The 20,222-nt window shown below is 42.7% G+C and overlaps 1 protein-coding gene across 3 annotated transcripts in view; it reads left to right on the top strand.

The window, feature by feature from the left end:
- Positions 1-20,222, top strand: part of LOC140996310 (uncharacterized) — a 301,135-nt gene that overhangs the window by 259,200 nt on the left and 21,713 nt on the right. The gene's annotated exons all lie outside the window — the stretch shown is intronic.

The raw sequence follows: 20,222 nt of genomic DNA, 5'->3' as shown, positions 1-20,222 counted from the left end.
CAAAATGTGCTAATGGAACGACTTATGAAACATTCAGCAGAAGGAATGCGAAGCAAATGTACAAATATTATTCATGTCTTATTCTAACTTCATTGGCAGATGTCCAAAGCCTATGGTTTTCCTGTTTTAGCAAAGTGTCCAAGTTGAATTTGTAAAATTACTATTAATCAGAGTCATAATTCATGATTTTCTGTTTGTTGTTCATTAATCATTGCTGAGGTAAATGTGACAATTAATCACGATATGGATTTCAGATGACATTGATCAGCCCTTTATAAAACAAACAGTGTGACCTAATAATCTATGTCAAAGTAATTATACCAAGTATTTGGCCATGCGCTAATTAATGCTTTGTATTTTCCAGGTGACAGTCTTGGAGACCTGTGAGGGCTTTAGCTGGTTTGAAGGGGAAAAATAAAAAATAAAAAAATTGCCCCAGTTTACAGTTATTGTTAGTAACTTATTTACACAAAGTTTGCAAACAAATGGAAAAAAGTTTTTTATAAAAGCATAAAGAAAAGAAGCTACCACCTCACACTGTCGATCTCGCCTGACTTCCCATATCGGGATGATTGTGGTGGTTGACATCTGCCATTTTGTATGAAAGCCAGGTTCTCTTGAATGTCGTTTTGTTTCTCGGAATGTCACTTTACCAGTTTTTGCATTTTATTTTACAATTACCAATAAACTCAGCAAGCAACACAGAAACAGACACATTTATGTTGTGGGAAAAATAACACTTCCTCCACCTCTGCTCCCCTCCCCTCCTGGTTTGACACCCTCTGTTCCCCCCCTTGGGCTAAACAGAAATAGGTCCAGCTTAGGGCCATAATTGGTCTTGATCCTTAGGCTGCAGGCATATTCCAGCGGTGGGTCTGGATGGGGCGCTTGTTATGTGTGAAAAGGTGGCAGGGGAATGCCTGGCCAGTAATTAACAGTGTGCAAGGGACTGTGGAGGAGGAAATTTAAAAGTGAATGGGGGAGGCCAGTTCATTCTGTGGCTCTGCTCTGCCTCTGTCTCCGCCTCCTCTGTTTCTCATCTATTCAGTCTTGCCTGTTATTGGAGCTGATGGGTTTATAGAGATTTTCACACTTTTGGAAGTTGGGCTGGCATTGTGAATTTGTTTTTCACTTGCTCCCCGTTTCGCGCCCTTTTGCTCCAGCCCGCCACACACAAACATGCGTCCCTGCTCAGCGTCATCTCTTTTCACTCTTTTCTCACTCCCTTACTCAGTTCCATTTTCTTAATTGAGATTTATTGACATTAAAGTTATGAAATTCTCTCCAAACAAAGGAAGCACCAGAATGCAAAATATCAAATATTTGTATCAATATTTAAAAGCTATTGAACTGCAGCAAACTAAAGTTGGAGCTGATTTTCAGTGTAGATTATACTGTATGTACAGAAGCTTTGAGAAAGACTACACTGTACCTGTTGATGTAACAGAGTTGTTCAGTAGGCAGCTTGCAGGTTTCTGCTAATCACCTGAGAATGGGAAAATTTAGAGCACCTAATTCTGTGACAGACTGACACATATCAAGTTGCATGAGCTGGTGTTCCTCGACCACAATATTCCTAATACTTTCTTCATCATGAAGTAAAGAAAACATTCTTTTACTCTGTTGTTCATCAACAAATCACTGTCGAACTGGAAAGCATTTCTCACTTTCGAAGAGGAGACCACAGTGACCACAGTCTTGACTTATCTCTGTGTAGTATTGTCTTTCTGTGTCTTCTTGTTAATCGGTAGCTGCTGAATCTATATTTAATTAGCCTCCATCTTTGTGTCTTATCTCACTCATTCACTCAATCACTAACTCACTCACCAAAGAGTTAGGTCTCCATGTTGCACGAATTTAGTCTAGAAAGTCTTTTTTTTTTTTTTACATGGCTGAGCTGTCTAAACAAAGAGAGTAGTTGAATATAGTCTAACACAGAACACATAAATATCGTAATAACATTGTTGAATGATGAATGTGATACAGTTAGGGTACAAACAAGTGTATACGTTTGCGGTCCCTCATGAAAGTGTGCTTATTTTTGTTTTTCAAAAGTTGCTGAGTTATGGCTTGAGAGCCTTCAAATGGTGGGTTGTCTTGTGGGCAGTGGACAACAGCAATGAGACATGCACAAATACACAGCTGCACACACAAATTCCCTTCACATTGTTTTTTTGCCTGCAAACAAATTCCATTTCTTTATGTCAATAAGCTGTATTGGCATGAAAGTTGTAACATTGCTAAAAGCAATGAAGTACAGTTTAATATCAGCATATTATTAATGCATGTTTCTCTAAGCTTACATTATTACACAGTGCGCCTGTAAATACTCAAACAAATCTGTCATTTTGGCTCCTTGTTAAAAATACATTTTGAGGTATTTGTATGCTTACATATCTAAAATATAGAAAAATGAGCATTTGCTGCCTTCAGCTACAGCCAAACTTCATTTATATTCTCTGGATACCTTTGATGGAGATGTTAACAAAATAGTGTGCACACTGGTGCGTGTGTACGTTTGTGTGTTTGCGTAATATTATTCTGTAAGCCAGGCAGAGCAACAAATTGCTGTTCTTGTCTGTTTCTCCCTCAAGATATGTTAGTGTGTAAGTATGTGTGTCTCCAGAAGTCATCTCCTCTCCAGCCAGGCCAGGTCTAGACTAAACATGTTCGTTTGAGAAGCCTGTTTACAGCGTTTAGGCAGACAGACAGGCAGGAAGTGGGCTAAGCGATGAGAACCTCCCCGACAGCCCCAGAGATAAATGGACGTGCTGCTAAATGAAGGAAGGAGAGGCCTCAAATGAGCCATCGCAGGGAGGCACACAGTGTGGGGTTTGAAACACTTTCCCAAGGTGTATATGATTACCAAAAAAAGTGTGTGTGTGTGTGTGTGCGTGCGCGTGTGTGTGTGTTTGTGCGCTTTGAGTACGTCTGTTCCTGTGCAAGCATGTGTCCGCCTGTGTGTGGGTCTGGGGGTAACAGGTGGGAGGTATGCCATGTCCTGGTTAACAAGAGTGTTATTGTGTTGTTCTGTCCTGCATGACTGACTGTCAGCTGTGCGGGGTCATCCTCTTTCCCCCTTAACCCCGGAACACTAACACGCCAGCTACGCATGCCCGCACACACATAACACGCACACACTTTCACACACGCACGCACACAGTGTCAAGGACACACCCAATCATGCACACACAAACAGATTCTGTTATGCATCCCTTGGTGGCCTGTAATTGAATTGGGACATGATCAGTGATATTTCCGATTTGGTGGCCCGATGCACCCCAGTGAAGAGGCATCTGCTCTCTTCTTCCCTGCCACAGAGCTGTTCAAGGCTGCAGCCAGCGTGAGATGTGGCTTGAGAGGTTCACATACACACACTACCCCTCCCTGTTGTACACGAGCACATAGCTTCCCTAAGTCACTCACACACACGGTGCCCCGGGCACTTGCAGTTCTGTAACACTACCCAACAACAATACTCCCTCAACTGCTTGGCTGTTTACTTTCTGAAAGAGGTAAAGTCTCCCACTTAAAGGATTACCTTACGCTGCCCTGAACCCCCTGCCCTCCCTCCCCTTTGCTCTCACTTCAGCACCACATACACACACATTTACACACAGATGCCGACATATATGCACATCCACTGACACAAAGACACATGAATGAACAGACTCAAGCACATACATCCAATGTTGGGCTGACAGCTGTGGAAAGACAGGGATGAAAAAAAACATAGCAGTCCACTTGTGGAGATTGCCTTTGTCCCAGTTCTACCTGAATCTTTTCTTCTCTCTACCTGCCACTGACTTTTCACCTGGGCAATAAAGAGCTGTCAGGAATCACGCGTCCTTCTGCTCCTCATTAATTTAACCAAGAGGCTGATTTTATTTTCCCATTTGACTCTTTTATGAGGAGTGCCATTTTACATTAACTCCCTGTTCTTTTACTGCCATAGATGTTTTACATTACATCTGAGAATGCATTTTCGCAATTTCTCTTATCATGCAATGTGACCTGAAGTACTTGTGGTAACTTACAAGTTCATGGAGTGGAGTCCCACGACTCTCATTCTCTCCCTCTCTGTACTCTGAAGTGGAGCTCGAGTGCTCTGACACTCTCCACCTTCTCTTACAAAGCACCCCCTCCTGGGTTGGGCGGGGCGATCTAAGCACAGAGGCGGGTACGGGGGGTTGTAACTGATGGACTTGTTTACTAACAGACTAATTGTTGCCCTCCCCTGTGCTGCTCCTTGTAAGGCACTGTATGGCGTTCAAAGCAAAGGGTAAGAAGTGGAGTTTGGGGAGTGAGAAGGCCAGAGGCATGTCAGTAGCCCCTTACTGACTCTGAGCATTTGCGTGTGGGTTTGTACTGGCAGGTGTGTGAGCTCTAAGTCGTGTCCGTTGACATATTCTCACAGCCAGTTGCGTGCTTGAATGCTCTTTTATTTTAAGAATTTCTATCATTTATGAGCTACGTGCACATCTGTGTTAGCTTTTCTCTTTGTCATGGACTTGTTACTGTTATCTCCTCCAATATCCTTTTGTCTTCTGGCTGAACAAAAGCCACATGAAGGTCTGGGGGATTCAGGGTCGGATGCCGTCCAGCACCCTCTTAATTATGTCTCACATAGGGCAGGAAATGCCAGGCTTATGGGGGTATCAGGCCCTGCTCTGTGGCACGGAGATGTCCGTTTGCTATAATCCACCTCCCTGGATAAACATTCAACAGGGATTGAGCCACTTTGCACGTCTATTTGTAGCCACACTGAGGGGACTACAATGATACAGATGGATGAAGATGCCCTCAAATTCACAAGGAGAACAGCAGACATATAATTGGAAAGCATTTTGTTGACTTTTGCATTCCAGCATTATTCACATTTACATGTGCTATGCTATTCTTTTACCACGTATTAGCATACATTATTACCTTTAAAACACACATGCATTCAGGCACCAGCACACACTTGAACAAAGTCACTCACACACACCTAGGAGGCCCCCTAAATTAACATAATGTCATGCCTGCCTCTTGGAGAATGCAGTAGACAGCTGACTACTGGAGCTTATGAGAATGCTCAGTTGTCAAGAGAGAAGAATTTACATGAAGGTGCCGCTTCCAGTTTATGTGCTATGCATGACCCCCACATACCAGCTAGTGCACATGGAATGTGCATGTGTGTGATGTGTGGTCATGTATGTGCGATCGGAGGGGGGTTACATGTGTACATATGTCACCTTTTTAATACATTCAACTGTGTGTGAGGGTGTTTATGACTCCTGTCTCTGTCTATGTTTGTCTGTATGTGTCTCTGTGTTATATTTGTGCATGTATCTGAGCACTTTCAAGTGAGTGTTTGCATGTGACAAAAGGAAGACAAAAGACAGCCAAAGAAAGCCTGATCCCACAAGGACTCAAACCGTTTGATGTTGCTTCTCTGACCTTGTGAGTTGTGCGAACATACATCCTGTTCAGAGTTTTGCTGCAGCTGTGTGAGGAAATATGGAGCTGAAACATACTTTTCACATGATGGCATTTGTCAAGTAGGTAAACCATTTCACTGTCATATTCAGAGGTCACTGGTTGGCTGTGTAGGACACCAACTCCACCTCTCCCTTTCTTCCCCCTTGTAACGTGCTGTCACAGTGGGTATGTTTTGGTCCAGGGTCACTCATTTTCCAGGAGTTGTGTGAAATAGCACTGACCCTACAAAACCCCTGGCACTGAAGTATGGCATGTCACAGGCCAGCCCTATAACATGGAGTGCACACAAACACACACGCACCCACAGTCTATCAACAGGTGGCTACTGTGCACATGATGTTTGAGAGTCAATTTCACAGACACACTGCTACTATCACAGAAGCCCTGAAACATAAAATTTAGCAAAACACATGTGATTCATTCACAAGTTTAGTTTTTGGGTGATATTGCCTTTATTATAGTACAGTGGAAGAGAGAAAAGAAAGGGAGGAGATAGAGGATGACATGTTGAAGCATTGAAAAATGTACTTTGCTCTTAAACACTGTGTAAAAACTTTATTTTATCCAGAGTCCTGAGCCCGGCTTGTTCATGCACCATTTGGACCCCACCCAATTGACTGCCTGGTACTGCCAATACCCAAACCAGGCCTGAGGCTCTATTTTTGTTCCGTCTTCGTCAAAGACAAAGATATGTGCTTGCTTTTAAAAGGCTTTCTCAGAAATTAACCCCTCCCGCACACACACACACACACACACACACACACACACACACACACACACACACACACGTGAAAACAGTAATAGACCAACACAGAACATTGCCCAGCAACCCACCAGCACACAACATATATGACTCCTAACAGATCGCCCTAGGTTTTGCGGCAATACACTCATTGCAGTCAGCTACCGGCATGTAACACAATAGCATCTCAAATAATACATTAACTGCCTTACAATTTAGTAGACCCTAAATTGACCTGATGATTCAGGCTGCTAAACTCAAAAAGTCTTTACTAGCTGAAATTGACAACAATCCAAACCGTTTTAATATTCATCCAGAACAGAGCTTTGCTCTTCAGAGTTGTAAAGGAAGGTTAGAGGTTTTTTTTTGTTTGTTTGTTTTTTTGTTTTAAGAAGCTTTTGTAGGTTTTTGTTTTATTCCATCTATTATATTCTCTCTTCTCCCATTTCCCAGTGGGCAATGTGTGTCTGCTTTATTTATCAGGGCTGATAGATTGTAGGAATGATGAAGTAAAGTATTTCTTACGTATTACTTTATATAATTAAATGTAAATTAGAAGCATCAATATATCATCTTCTAGTCAGTGTATCACATTTAGGGTCCTGACCCACAAGTAAACATTTTTTCCCAAAGGACAGTCTTTTTGTCAAGTCTGACAGTTGATCAGGTGAATCAGAATCGTTTCGTAAGTGTTGAGTCAGCCCTCATACGGGAGTTACCCTCCCGTTCCCCCATCTACCTCAGTTGTACTCAGTGACTCAACTTCCCACCTCGCGTTATGTCTCTCACCCTTGCTTCACCCAACTTTCTCAACCGTGCCTCCCTTCAGACACCAGGCCATTTCCGCTCTCTTCCCCACTCAACAAATATGTTCTTTGGAGCCCTTCCCAGAATACTTTGGCATACACCCATGCCCACTCCCAATCTGCTCCCTCGTTTGACACAGATCCAGAGGACAGCGAGGGGGCAGTGAAGGTGGCGGGGGGTACACCCTTATAGTTACCGTGCAGTCACGGTGCAGCTAACCCTCTGGGAGGAGAAAGAGAGAAGGGAGGGAGAGAGAGTGAGAGCCTTACCTCATGCCCTTTTTTGTGTAACATGGCATTAATGTTTGGACATGGTTTATTCTCTGTGGAAAGGCTGTGCAAAGCAAGCCCCTGCCTAAAAATACCCATTCTTGGTCTCTTTGATGGAAACTGTGACTCTGCCTAACGACTGCTGTGAAGTTATGAACAAGTGATGAGAGGCTGGACAAGAGAGAGATGAGAGAACGATGGGAAAGAGATGAGAGAGGAATGGGAAGAGGGTGAGAGAGGGATGAGAGACAGATGGGTGGAGGAGGTAGTGGAGGGTGAGACAGGGAGGGAGTATTTGGGTGAAGATAGGACATTATAGGTCAGCATGTGACTGATCTGTAGTCTTTCCCTCATGAACCCTGAAACAGTGTTGTTCTCAAATGGGAATGTATTTGGTGTCAGGGGATGTTTTGTCTGATTGTTTAAACTAAAACATCTTGTGCCTCATGCTTTTACAAAAGCTAAAAACGGAGCTTTTGTAACAGACGATTTCAAATGCCCTCCAAATATGTCATTTTTCAGTTTAATTCAGAGAATGACTCGACACTGAGGTTAATGTTCCTCAATATCTCTACGCTGTTTCAGAATCTGCAGTATAGTTATTAGTCATGTCAGCTGTCACTCATTTACTGCATGAGTAACCAATATATCTTGTGTTTGCCTCTAATTAGAAGTACAACCTATAGTACCATCAATAACTTCCTCAGCAAACCTTTCATAGTCCCCTATTACATTTTTTCATCGCTCTTTCATTTCATCAGACCTGTGTTTGTCCTCTCACTTTCTCTCATATACACCACTTCAGAACTGCTTTCTAAGGCTTGAGCAATCTGCCTGTAATGGTGTTTTTAAGTGGCCTGTTTGCATAGAGGGTCTATGGAGAGAGAGCCAGTGGCTAAGTGGGGCTTGTTACAGTGACTGAGCTCATATTCAGAGCCCAGTCATCCACTGGGGGACTGGCTGCTACTGTAGTCTGGCTGTGGTCTCGGAGCTATCACCAGCCAACACAGTTTTAGCAGTCTACTGTAATGCGACACTTGGGGATTTTTCAAAGCGTGACGGCTATGTAGCGTACTTGTACCATGTGTACTATATGCAGTAGTTAATGCCTTTTTATATGTATGTCTGCAATTCTGCGCGTGTGTGCATTTCTGTGTACATGCTTCTGCATGTCCCTGTGTGTGTGTGTGTGTGTGTGTGTGTGTGTGTGTAAAAAAGCACTTGTATTTATGTTTACACGCGTGCGTTGATTGTGTGCACGCACAAATTGCGGGCGCATAATAAACATCCTTTCTCTGATTTGATTGTTTCTGCAGTAAGTCCACCTGAGTGCCCCTAAAGAATTACTAGTCTTCTACCTTCATCTCTGCTTTACATTTCTTTTTATGGTTTCTTTGAAATTTTTAGTGAAGTTATTTGCTTTTACTTGGCCATTGATAAAAGCTACATTAAAGCAGAGTGACTTTGATGCAGGGGAGAGGAACCTTTGGCAATGAGCCTTGATGAGACAGCCAGCCGGCCGGCCAGCCAGCCAGGTTTTCATTAGATGAATGCTGTGTGGGACTCCAGCCAGATAAGATGGGCGCCAACATACTGGAGCCAACCAATATAGTTATAGCAAGGTGCTCTCTATTTCACTTCCTCTACGTCACTGTCTGTCTTTATGGAAGTCGGTGTCTGTCTCTCTATCTCCATCTCTCTCTGTATAACCTGAGAAGAGGGTAAGGCTAGCCTGAACAGCTTCCATGCCCTTTGCAAATCAACACACCCAGAGCGGTGATTTCCATAAAGATGTCTTGGCCCAGCTTTGCTTATGAATAGGTCGACTGAAATAGGTAGCTTAGTGGTAAATGTCAGAGAGAGATCCAAGAGGCAAGAGACATGGGGAGTTACAGAATGAGTAAAAGAGAGAAAAGGTGTGAAGACATGGCATGCAGAAATATGAAAAATTCAAAGGTTCATAGCAAAATTTCAGCTGTTGACATAACCATATGATTTGATAGACACTTGCAGTCAACAGCTCTTATTTATTTATCTACTTGGAACACATAACATAATTTGCAGGACAGTCACAAGTTCAATTTATGTAAGAGTCCTTTGTCCTTTCTTCATCAAGTGTCATTGAGAAATACAACAATGTGCAGTGCACCAGAGTGATATATTTCTGTACTTGTCACAGGGAATAAACTAATAGATAATAAACAAATGTATACATAAAGCCTCTTCAGTTACAAATTAAAAAATATTTAGATCCCAATGTAAACATAGTCAGAATTGTAAGAATTTCTGAAATGCATGCTTGTACGACAGCGAAGGTCAGTGGCAAGACTACATGAAAGGCAGCTGTGTTATTCCAGGGTCACTTTTTTACTGCTAGTCACCATTTTGTCCCCAGACCATGTACGATGCCCTGGATTCCCAGATAATAATAGCCAGGGAGAGATGTGTTGAAGAGTACAGCTGGGGCACGACTTCTCCCCTCTGTCGGGTGACCGCACAGCATTTAAAGTGACACTCTGCACTTGGCTGCTATTTGGCAGAGACATCATTCTGAGTAGACTGAAAAAAATCCCTAACAGCAAGATATTTTGTGATGAAAACTACCCAAAAATCCACAATGTTAGTTAACAACATATTGATAGACATTCTGCCAAGGACATGGAACAAAAAAGATGTCATTTACAGGTCACTTTCCACTGCTTATTAGGCTCTTGTCAAACATTTCTCTGTTATGTTCAGCTATTTTGGGTCTTGCATTCCTGTGCTGGGGCCTCTCGTCCTTAGTTTGTCAAAGACATGACCCCAAGAACTGAAGGACCCATGCACAGTGGCATCCATTCGCCCATTTATGTGTGCAGTTTCACTCTACTTGTATGTTATAAATCAGTGTGTGTTAGTAAGCGTGTTCATACCAGTGTGAACGCTCATACAGTATGTGTTCAAGCTGTTATTGCACAACTATTTATATGTGTACTTATAGATTTCCTCAATTATACAGGTGTTGGACTTCATTGTGCATTATGTTGTGTGAACCTTTTTGTGTGTATCTGCATTTATATGTGGCGCGGCAAAGCCTCACACCGATTGTTTTAACTTCTGAGAGCTTGCGTGCATGCGTGCGTGCATGAGCGATGCGACAGATAGCTGATATCTATCGGGGCGTTAAGCTGATTAGTGTGAACTGTGGCCAGGTTCATTTGCATACGTTTCTTATCTCATTAGATTGTTATCAGCCTCTGTCACCATGCAAGGCCTCGACCGGGATGTCTTCTTACCTCGCTCTACAAACACACACACACACACACACACACACGAAACACGTGCACACAATCACCCTTGATGCCCCTGGCTAACTACAACACTAATGTGTAACACCAGCCAAGAAGTGTGCAGCCTCCTCATCTCCTCTTGTCACCAGCACTACTACACCGCTGTCACGGCAACACATCACGTCTTCTCCTCGGGCTCTCAGTGTCCCTGGTATTATCAAGGTCATCAGCTAGTATCTCCTACTCCCATCTCTACACTGTCATCCTTGCTCAGCGATTTTTTTTTTTTTTTTTTTTTACGTTTTCCCTTGTTTATCTTGAATTCTTGTTTATTTCTGAAGAAAAATTACCTGCATGAGACATTTCTTAGGTTGTCAGGGCTCTGGAGTGTGAGTAGATCAGTCACATTAGCCTCTTAAATCAGGCAAACAACAGTGGAAAAAAGTGTTTCAATCAGCAAAAGGTTTTTTTTTCTCTTTTTTCTCTTGAATTCTTTTTGTTTCCGAGGTAAAATATTGTAACTCTGTGATTGTAGAGGCATTCGTCAAGTTGTCAGAGATGTAGGGGGCGAGTATTTCACTTGCATTTGCCCCTAAAGCATGTACTAAGCATGTGATAGAGTTGGTGTGAGAGAGTTTGAGCCGAGGAGCACAACGGTGACGGTGAATGCAAGCGGGCCAGGGGGAAAAAGTTAGCAGTTAGTTGTCAATCTGGCATTAAATGTACAGTATATGTTACACCGTGTTACTTTTATAAATGTTGCAGCTTCTTGAGACCAAGAAAACACTCATCTGTTAGCCTCTAAGTAGGAATTGACTTAAGCCCTGTATGTGTATTTCAGGTTACTTCTCATGCCAGTCCCTCTGACCAAGGCACTTGTCTATAGCTGAGTTGGTCCCGGGGCGCTGTATGATGTCTGCCCACTCCTTCAGGATGGATTAAATGCAGAGAACAAGTTTTACTTTGTTATACTGAGTATGAGTGTATGTGACAAATACAGATTCTTCTTCTTTTCTCACTAAAGCTCAACAGCCATTTCAGTTGTGTAAGAGCAATTTTCAGTATGTCACGTTTTCAAAAATAATTCAAATTTTCAATATTTGAAAGCCCATGACAAGTGTCTAGATTTTGGGGGCTTTCACTTCCATAGTACTCCACTGTTTTTTCATCAGTGTTGTACACAAAAATGAGCTCCCCAACTCAAAAACACCCACAAGCGCACATGCACAGTAAGATAATGTACAGTATAAATACATTTTGTTAGTAAACTCTGAGTTAGTTTAACATTTTTTAATGTGCTCCAACATGTCTTTGTGTGCTCCTCAATTTTATTCATTGAGGAGCACATTGGCTTCATGGGAAAAAAGTTAGTGTAGATGATGTTTGTTGAAGATGTTAGGTATAATAGGTATCAACTTTAAAGTCAAATTTAATTCACATCATTCCAAAAAAATGTTGCTTTTATGAGGGACGTAGAATAAAAAACTTTAATGTAGTTAGACATAACAGTCATACAGTAGCGAGCCTTTAGGAGCATACAATGACTGTTGCCCTTGTATTTTGGAAAACAGACATGTTAATCTTGTCAAGTGAACCCCCATGGACATTTATAGAAGAATTAACACGCTGACTTTAAGGCCATCAGACTATCAAAAACTCATGCATCCGGATGACCCCTGAGTTATGAGTGCTGTACACTTGACATGTTTATTGACAAATAAAACAACACATCTGTTTGTGTGACTATAATTTGTATTCCTTTGACATGAACAAGAATAACACCACAACTACTTTTTGTGAGATTAATAGTTTTGTGTTTCAACATGAAAGAATCCTTTAGCTCGTGTTACAGTGGCAGCCTTGGTACTTTGAATCACTTGAACAGATTGTTCACTAGCTACCACTTGTGTGGCTGATGTTTAAAGATGCATCTCACACTGTCACTAGATAACATTTTATTTACTATCATGCCTTCCATACCAAGGACAGCATTAACACTTTGTTTTATGAGTTCTGTCAATGCCGCCCACGCCTGTGGACCAACCAATACATTGTTCTCATTTATCTATCAAGTGCTCGCCCGCCTTGAGTGAGCGGGCCGGCATCGAGTGCTTGTTTCAGCGCTGCTCGGCCATCTCCTGTGCATATTTCCATTTTCAGGCCAGACTGTGGATACTGATGGAGACGTACATTATATCTTTGGCGTCCAGTGGAGACACAGAGAGGTCATGTTAACTTTTAGTTTGAGCCAATAGTGCAGGTTCAGTGTGCTGGGTTAGGATACTTCCTCCTATGGAAATAGCTGCATTTATAAAAAAGGCCAGACTGAAGCAGTCTCAAAGTACAATAAAACTGTAATGAGTGGGAGGGGCCCGGCGGCGTTCTAGTGGTCTTAGGATAAGCAACTGACACAAATGAGAAAGAAAATTACACTATTTCTTCCTTCAGTCAAAGAATACACAGTTGTGTAGCATTTCAAATGGTTAGTGACAGGTTGAGGCACGTACACCTTGAGAATGGGAAGAAAAGAACATGAGATAAGAGTATTAGTGGGGAACAGAATAGTTAATTGGCTTAGAGCAATTTTCACAATATCCTTAGTATTCTCATATTCTCACCAAGTGTTGCTAATCAGTTTCATGCCATTGTTTGCAGCAGGATTTGTGTGAACAATAAAGTGAGCATAAATTTCAACATAAGATCGAATAGGATCTCAATTCTATAGCCACGTACCTCAAATGGTGCAACCACCTTGTCTGCTGACAGAATAATATGTTGTCAAGCTAATTTATTTTTAAATGAAGTTGCTTAAGAATCTGATATGCAATAATCACACACCTGACCTTGACCCTGTGATGATTGAAGTGCTCTGAGGTCTCCTGCCCTTTACTGAGTCAAGGGCGGGAGACAATCAGGCAGACCAGCAGAACGCTGTTTAAGGACGGCTCAGTGTGGGATATTACTGAAAGAAACACAGTGTTAGACCACGAAACTTTGAACAGTGTCACACTGCTTCTGTCAGTGGGGTTCAGTGTGCTACACATATTTCCCAACAACATGGATTTGAATCTGGTTCTTGTGTCATCTCCTTACTACGTGACAAAACAGAAGCAGTTTTAAGTATGTCATCTATACATGCAGCATCATTTATGGCTTTGAGACTTTAACACTATTATGTGTCATATGTTTAACTATACCTATTCATAAAGTACCGCAATTTAATGGAGATGAGACAAGGCTTCAGTGTAGGAGCAACGTGTTTCGTATTATAGGACACTTTAAGTTGCCCATGTTATTATTATGATGTTATGGTAAATAGCAATGACTACCGAATTGGCATATGACACTGTACACAGTGAAACACTGTGATAGATGATGACATTGTAGTTGGCGAGTGTCCAACATACATCCCCATGCCAGGTTTAAAAGGGTCCTCGCTTCTGCATCACATGTCCATAACGCAGCTGTCTTCAGCCTCTGAAGCTTGAAACCAAAGTTAGCTGAGTAGTCAACAAAACAAATAACAACAGTATGATTGAAAGAAACACACTAACAGCAGCCCACAGAAAAGGAACACCAGTGCCAACAATGTAACCGAGTGTCTTGGGTTCACCTAACAGCAGGTAGCAAGTTTGATACGATAACAATAAGCGGGCGTGGAGATGTAACATTAGTACATTGAGCAGCAACAAACTTCTCATTTTCTCTCCCATATGTCACAAACACCAACTCCTGCCTTACGGCAACTCTGAGGGGATGCACTACTGTTTCTTGCTCTCTGGTGGGGGGCCTTTTAAATCTCAATGTTACCATGGTGCAGGGCTCAGAAGTCAACTTTCAGCCTACACAGCCTTGTGTAGTGATTTACCACAACTACCAAACCTCCCCATTTTGTTTTGTTTTTTTCCATTACTTCACACTATGTTGGCCACTTTTTCAACTTTTAGACTTTATTTCACACAGTTCCACAAAGCAACCACAAGGAGATGATTGAGTCTATCCACCAGTCATGTCAGCCACTCACTGATGTGATTGAAGTTTATTTCTGACCTCTCCTAAAGATGAAGTGGTGCCCAGATTTTGACATGAGAGTCCCACAGTTTATCTTTTAGTGATTTTTTTTGTACGATTATATGTACCTCCTCAGCGATGAAAGGAGCACATGTACATGCCTGCGGGTTAACTGTTAGTAAGAGTTAGTGGGGAAAAAAGAGAGCTGCAGAGACAGCCCCTCACATCTCTGTTCCCTTCAAGAGGCTAATGCTTTATTTATAACACTGCACCCCCCAGGTGCACACCTCAGGTCCCTGCGCAGCCCCTTCTCTTCCCCACAGGTATACTCTGCGCCTCTGCCTCATACTGCGCTACCTAGCGCACCTTCACATGCCTTTCCTTTCAACATCCCACTCCTGCGGCTGCATAAGAGGAGGAAGTTGAGGAGAGAGATACAAAGACTCGGTGTGACGCACATACAATCTGCACACTGAAGCGGTTTCACAGCCATGGTCTCCGATGTCTCGCTGCAGTTCTCTCGTGTGTTGGAGAGAAAGAACTGAATCCCCTATCCTCTAGCCCTGCTCACTCCCACCGAGACGTAGAAATGCCACAGAGGAGAAGGGAGAGCGAGAGATGGGGAAAAAGAAATGTGGAGGAGCACTAAAGGAATGGAGAAGCAGAATCGGAGGGGAGGTGAATGGAGAAGACAAAGAAGTGGGAGGGGGGTGAGAGGAGAAAGGAGAGATTGAAGAAAGCATGATAAAGAGGGAAAGAAATAGTGTCTCGCTCTTTTTAAACTTGGAGATGCTCAATCCCTTCTTCTCACTCCAACCTGCATTTCTGGGTCACTAGAGACATTTAAACTGCACTTATAATTAACAGCTATTTTTAAACAGGGAGGGAGAAGTGGAGCGGTGGCGAGGTACAAAAGCATTAAAATTGCCCCAGATTCGCTATTGAATAGGACACATCAAGGCAATATGCTGGCAGATCAAAGTGAGCGAGGAGAAAGGAGACAGGGCCGATCAGTGGGGATAAATTGTTCCCTTTATAATGGCATAAGAATAGACCTCTTTGCAGCTGAAACAATTTAATAACTGCATTCATTACCTCTGTCCAGCCTGTCTCGCTGTCTGTCTGCTGCACAATGTGCAACCGCCTTTGCCATGCGCTACCTCTCTTTGTCTCTCTTTCCCTCTTTCTCTTTGTCTTCCAAACTTATCACCTCATCCCTTTTCTTTCTTTACATCTCTCAGTCCTCGTTTTGTCCCCTCCTCCCCCTACCCACCCTCCACAAAGTCTAGCCTCCTCCACCTTTTCTCAAGCCCCTTGTACCCGCCGTCTTGCCTCTCCTCCTGCATGCTCTAGCAGTAGCTACAGCAGCAGAGGTTCCGCTGAGCCAATGTGCTGCAGGCCCCGCGATGAAGATGTGCAATGTCTGACACTCTTGGAATGAGAGCCCTAATAGAAGGGGAAGCGGTTATCACAGAGCTCCCCCAGGACCAGCCTCTGTGTGCCTGACGCTAATTATGGCGCATGCAAATGAATGTGCAGCATTAAAGTCAGGAGAAGCCTGCCTGCCTGACTCTGTGTGTGGAGGGGTTGTGTGTCAGGGTGTGTGTGTGTGTGTGTGTGTGTGTGTGTGTGTGTGTGTGTGTGTGTGCGTGCGCGCGTGCGTGCATGCACAGGCTGTGTTGTTCACACTCTGAGTATGTGAGCTTGTTTGGATACTTGTGTGTGTGTGTGCTTACATGTATGTGCGCAGCAGGAATGAACCATCGGGCCAATCCCCTTTTACCTTTTCACTCCTGCAATGGTTTAGATACTTACACCAATTCTTTCTTTATTCTTTTATTCATTAGTATAGACTCAAGGAGTAGGCCTTGCATCAAGGATTACGATGAAGAAACAGGTTATAACACAGTCTCTCTCTCTCTCTCTCTCTCTCTCTCTCCTGCACAAATCTGAGGTTGAGCACAGAGGATCTCACAGGAGGATTCCTATAAATACATCTCCCTCACATTCACAAGCAACCTCTCCAAGAGGGCGTCTTTATTAAAACCATTTTGTCTTCCCTTCATGCCCTTTCGATGCCTGTATCTGCGCACACACATGTGGCTGTCCATTATTTTGTGCATGTGCACATGTAGCTGCCTATATGTACATATCGGCATACGTTTATGAGTGTGTTAATATGTGTGTGCATTGTGTTTGTATGTCTATTTGAGAGAGATTGTTCACATTTAATTGTATTTTCCTATTTCAGTATGTGTTTGTGCCGGCACCTTTATGTGACAACCCCTATCTGTTTTCCCATCGTTTTGTGTGTGTGCGTGTATGTGTGTAGTCTATATGTTGGCCATCTTATCTCCCCATTAGCCTCTTGTGCCCTGACCAGTATTCCCTCTCTCCCCTTCCTGCTTTCTCTAATGGGTAATTTAGCCATGCTCGCCTGACATCTAGCCTATTCCTTGTTTAGTTGCCATGGCTACGCAGGCCTATGGATTGCTCCCTTGCTCCCCTGGCCTTGCTGTGAATGCTATAGATGTCTCAACTATTAGAGGGCAGAACTGCTAAACACAGAGCGCACACATACACACACATACACTATGCAGATAAACAATTAAGCACTCTGACATGAATATTGATTAATCTCTTTGCAGAATAGAATCTCTGACTTGGATAAGCATTGAAATGGGCAATCATACGATTGCGATGGTGTTTTGGATAACAGGTTAACAACATTAGAAATGCAGTTTTAAAGACTGGTTATATGATTGCTCTTGTTTGTTTGTTTCAAACACGAGTATTGCATATCATCAGAATAATCCTCTCAGAGGTTCAAGATATAATAAGTCTTTGTGTATATTCACATGTCTGAGTGAATGGCAGGTCAGGTTTTACACATTCACACATCCTCTGAGGTCAACCACATTGTACTGATCCAAGCGTAATTGTTCTACACGATGACAAGAGAATATTACAAACTTGAGTGGCCTTTTTTGATTTTCCATTCTCGTCATTTTAAAGGTAACTGTAAACATTTTTGTTTGTACATGTTTTTTGCAGCTCTTTAAGGTTTTATTGTCTTTATTTCCCTGTTATGACAGATCTGAGCCTGGCTGGAGGCAGCAAACTGCTGATAGATGAATCCCTTTTGTACTTCTCAAAAACGAAATCAGAACTCCAATCCTCAGCCCAAACACCTACAGAGGCCAGGCCAGATGAGTCAGTGTGGAAGCATAAATGTGTGCACGTCTTCACTGTGTGTGTGTGTGTGTGTGTGTGTGTGTGTGTGTGTGTGTGTGTGTGTGTGTGTGTGTGTGTGTGTGTGTGTGTGTGTGTGTGTGTGTGTGTGTGTGTGCACAAGTTTGTGTGGTATTGATTTTTATTTTCATTTTCTTAGTGGAATATATAAAATGTATTTGAAAAGTTTGTACTCCCCAGCCTAACAAGAAACTTATTGTACTTTGTCATCAGTTTTGTGAGGTCATTGTAGTAGAATGCAGTGCCATATGCCAGAGCTGCTTTCTACAAAAGTTACACAACAGTAGCGCATGGAAGAATGGGGGGGGGGGGGAGGGGCTCTGGATTTGGTCTGTCGTCCTCATGTATTTTGCAGGACTTGCAAGTTGGAGGTGGAGGGTTGTAGCAAGGGTCTACGGGGTCAAAACAAACAACGATCTTGAAGTTTCATGCTTTTGCAGAAGATCTTGTTGTCTTTGAAGTTTCCACTATCGAGAGCAAACTAGAGGGGGGAGAGGCAAACGGGTAAAGAGAGAGTTAGGATAGGGAGAGCAGCAAGGGAAGGAGAACAAGTTACAGAAGTGCGAAGCCCTTGAGTTGAAACTGTGCCTGCCTGGGCCTACAGAGAGCAGATGACAGTAGCTTTGGTTTCTTTTGCAGAGCTCACAGTACTTTTGCCTTACATAACCCCTCCCATTGTGCTTTTTCAATTATTTGGGGAAAAATCTTAAGTATGCACTTTAAAAGTTAATGCTTTCATGTGTTCCGAAGTAGGGGGAAGAGAGGGGGCGCATCGCAGATCACACATAAAGGAGACGGCTCTGACAAGTGTTCAGAATATCGACAATTATGATACTCTATAAGGTACATCAGCGGAGTTTAACAGTGTGCATCAGTGTTTTGGGAAAGAGAGAAAGAAGAGACACAGAGACAGACTTATAGCTTAAGAGCAGATGCAAGCAGTGCAAACTCACATTCTTATTTTGTACCCCTTCCCCCCATCCCAGATTCCCCTTAAGGTGCCCCTTACCCCCCATCTCCCCTCCTCTTGCTTCTCTGTGAGGTTAAAGCGCACCTTCCCACTAAAGGGCTCTGGGGTCACGCATCTGCATGTGAAATGTGAACCCGCTGACATTCCTGGGCAGCCCTAAGCCGTGCACTCCTTTTGTTCACTAGGGTGCCAGTGTCAGGCCTAACAAGCCCAGCAAGGGTCTCTGAGAGAGGAGAGAGAAAGCAAGTGAGAGAGGTTGGTGTGTTATTGATGCCCTCTGCAAACCACAAATGCCAAAGTAGGAGAGAAGAAAATTTATGTTGCTCGAAATGGAAATTTGAAAGTCCTTTCTTGTTGGACAACCCCCAAATTACATTGTTGCCATGAGCTGGCTGTGACACCAAATGAGGTTGCTTTGGGTATGTTAAAATTGTAATGTATGGCGGGGGGAGAGGGTGAAGGAAACCATGAAAACAACAAGTATAGAAATTAGTGACTGTGAAAAAAACTGTCTGCACCAGAACTGTTTATATTTACATCTTAGTAAACACATTTTACAAACTGGAATGCTGCTTTCATATCGGTCAGCCCTTTGATTTTTAAATCATCAAAAGTTGACTAAACCTGGTGTGTTTAACCTAACAGAAGGCTTTCAGTGGACATGCAAACTCTTTTAAATCAGGCAGCACACAGAGGTGCTAAAGCAGGGCTGGGGGTCCTTTCAGCCTGTGAATTAAGTTCTGAGGCACAAAGGGCAGCTATTCACCGAGCAGTGATGGACTTCACACTGGCCTTTATGTCCTTACTGGCAGGCAGAGAGAGAGAGAGGAAGAAAAAAAGTTGTGAGGAATAAGTGAAATTGAAAATGGAGAGATTACTCGGGGAGCAGTGGTATGGACTGACACAAATTTCAGACTAGAAAGTATCATTTGAATGAATCACAGGTATTCCTAGTGATCATAGTGTTTTATACTCAGTGTAGTTTTGCATTTAACAGCTGACGGAAAAAAGGTTGCATTTGGGAGAAGGTAATGGCTCTTCATCAGATGATTTGATCCGCATCATTTAGAAATAAATGTTAGTCATCATGTGTCGGGGTTCACACCCTTTAATGCATATACCAACAAGATCCTTTCCTATAATGCTGATTACGCAAATGTGTTCATTACCCTAAAAACTAAACATCTAATGTAGTAATCTTGAAGCCATGACACAATGTTTGTTCATCTTCTTTTGGGAGCTCATTTTAAGTTTAAAAATCCAATAAGGTCTCTTCATGGACCAAAAACCTGTTGATATTGACAACAATAACTTGTCTTCAAAGTCACGATGCTGATGTACTTGTTGGAGGTCTCAATGTGTCACACCTCTTTTGATTTTGGATCTGCTATAGTCATTTTTATGTGTCTTTAGGGTGT

The sequence above is a fragment of the Pagrus major genome, chromosome 5 (genome assembly GCF_040436345.1).
Source record: "Pagrus major chromosome 5, Pma_NU_1.0".
NCBI lineage: Eukaryota > Metazoa > Chordata > Actinopteri > Spariformes > Sparidae > Pagrus > Pagrus major.
This window is presented reverse-complemented; position numbering and strand designations above follow the sequence as displayed.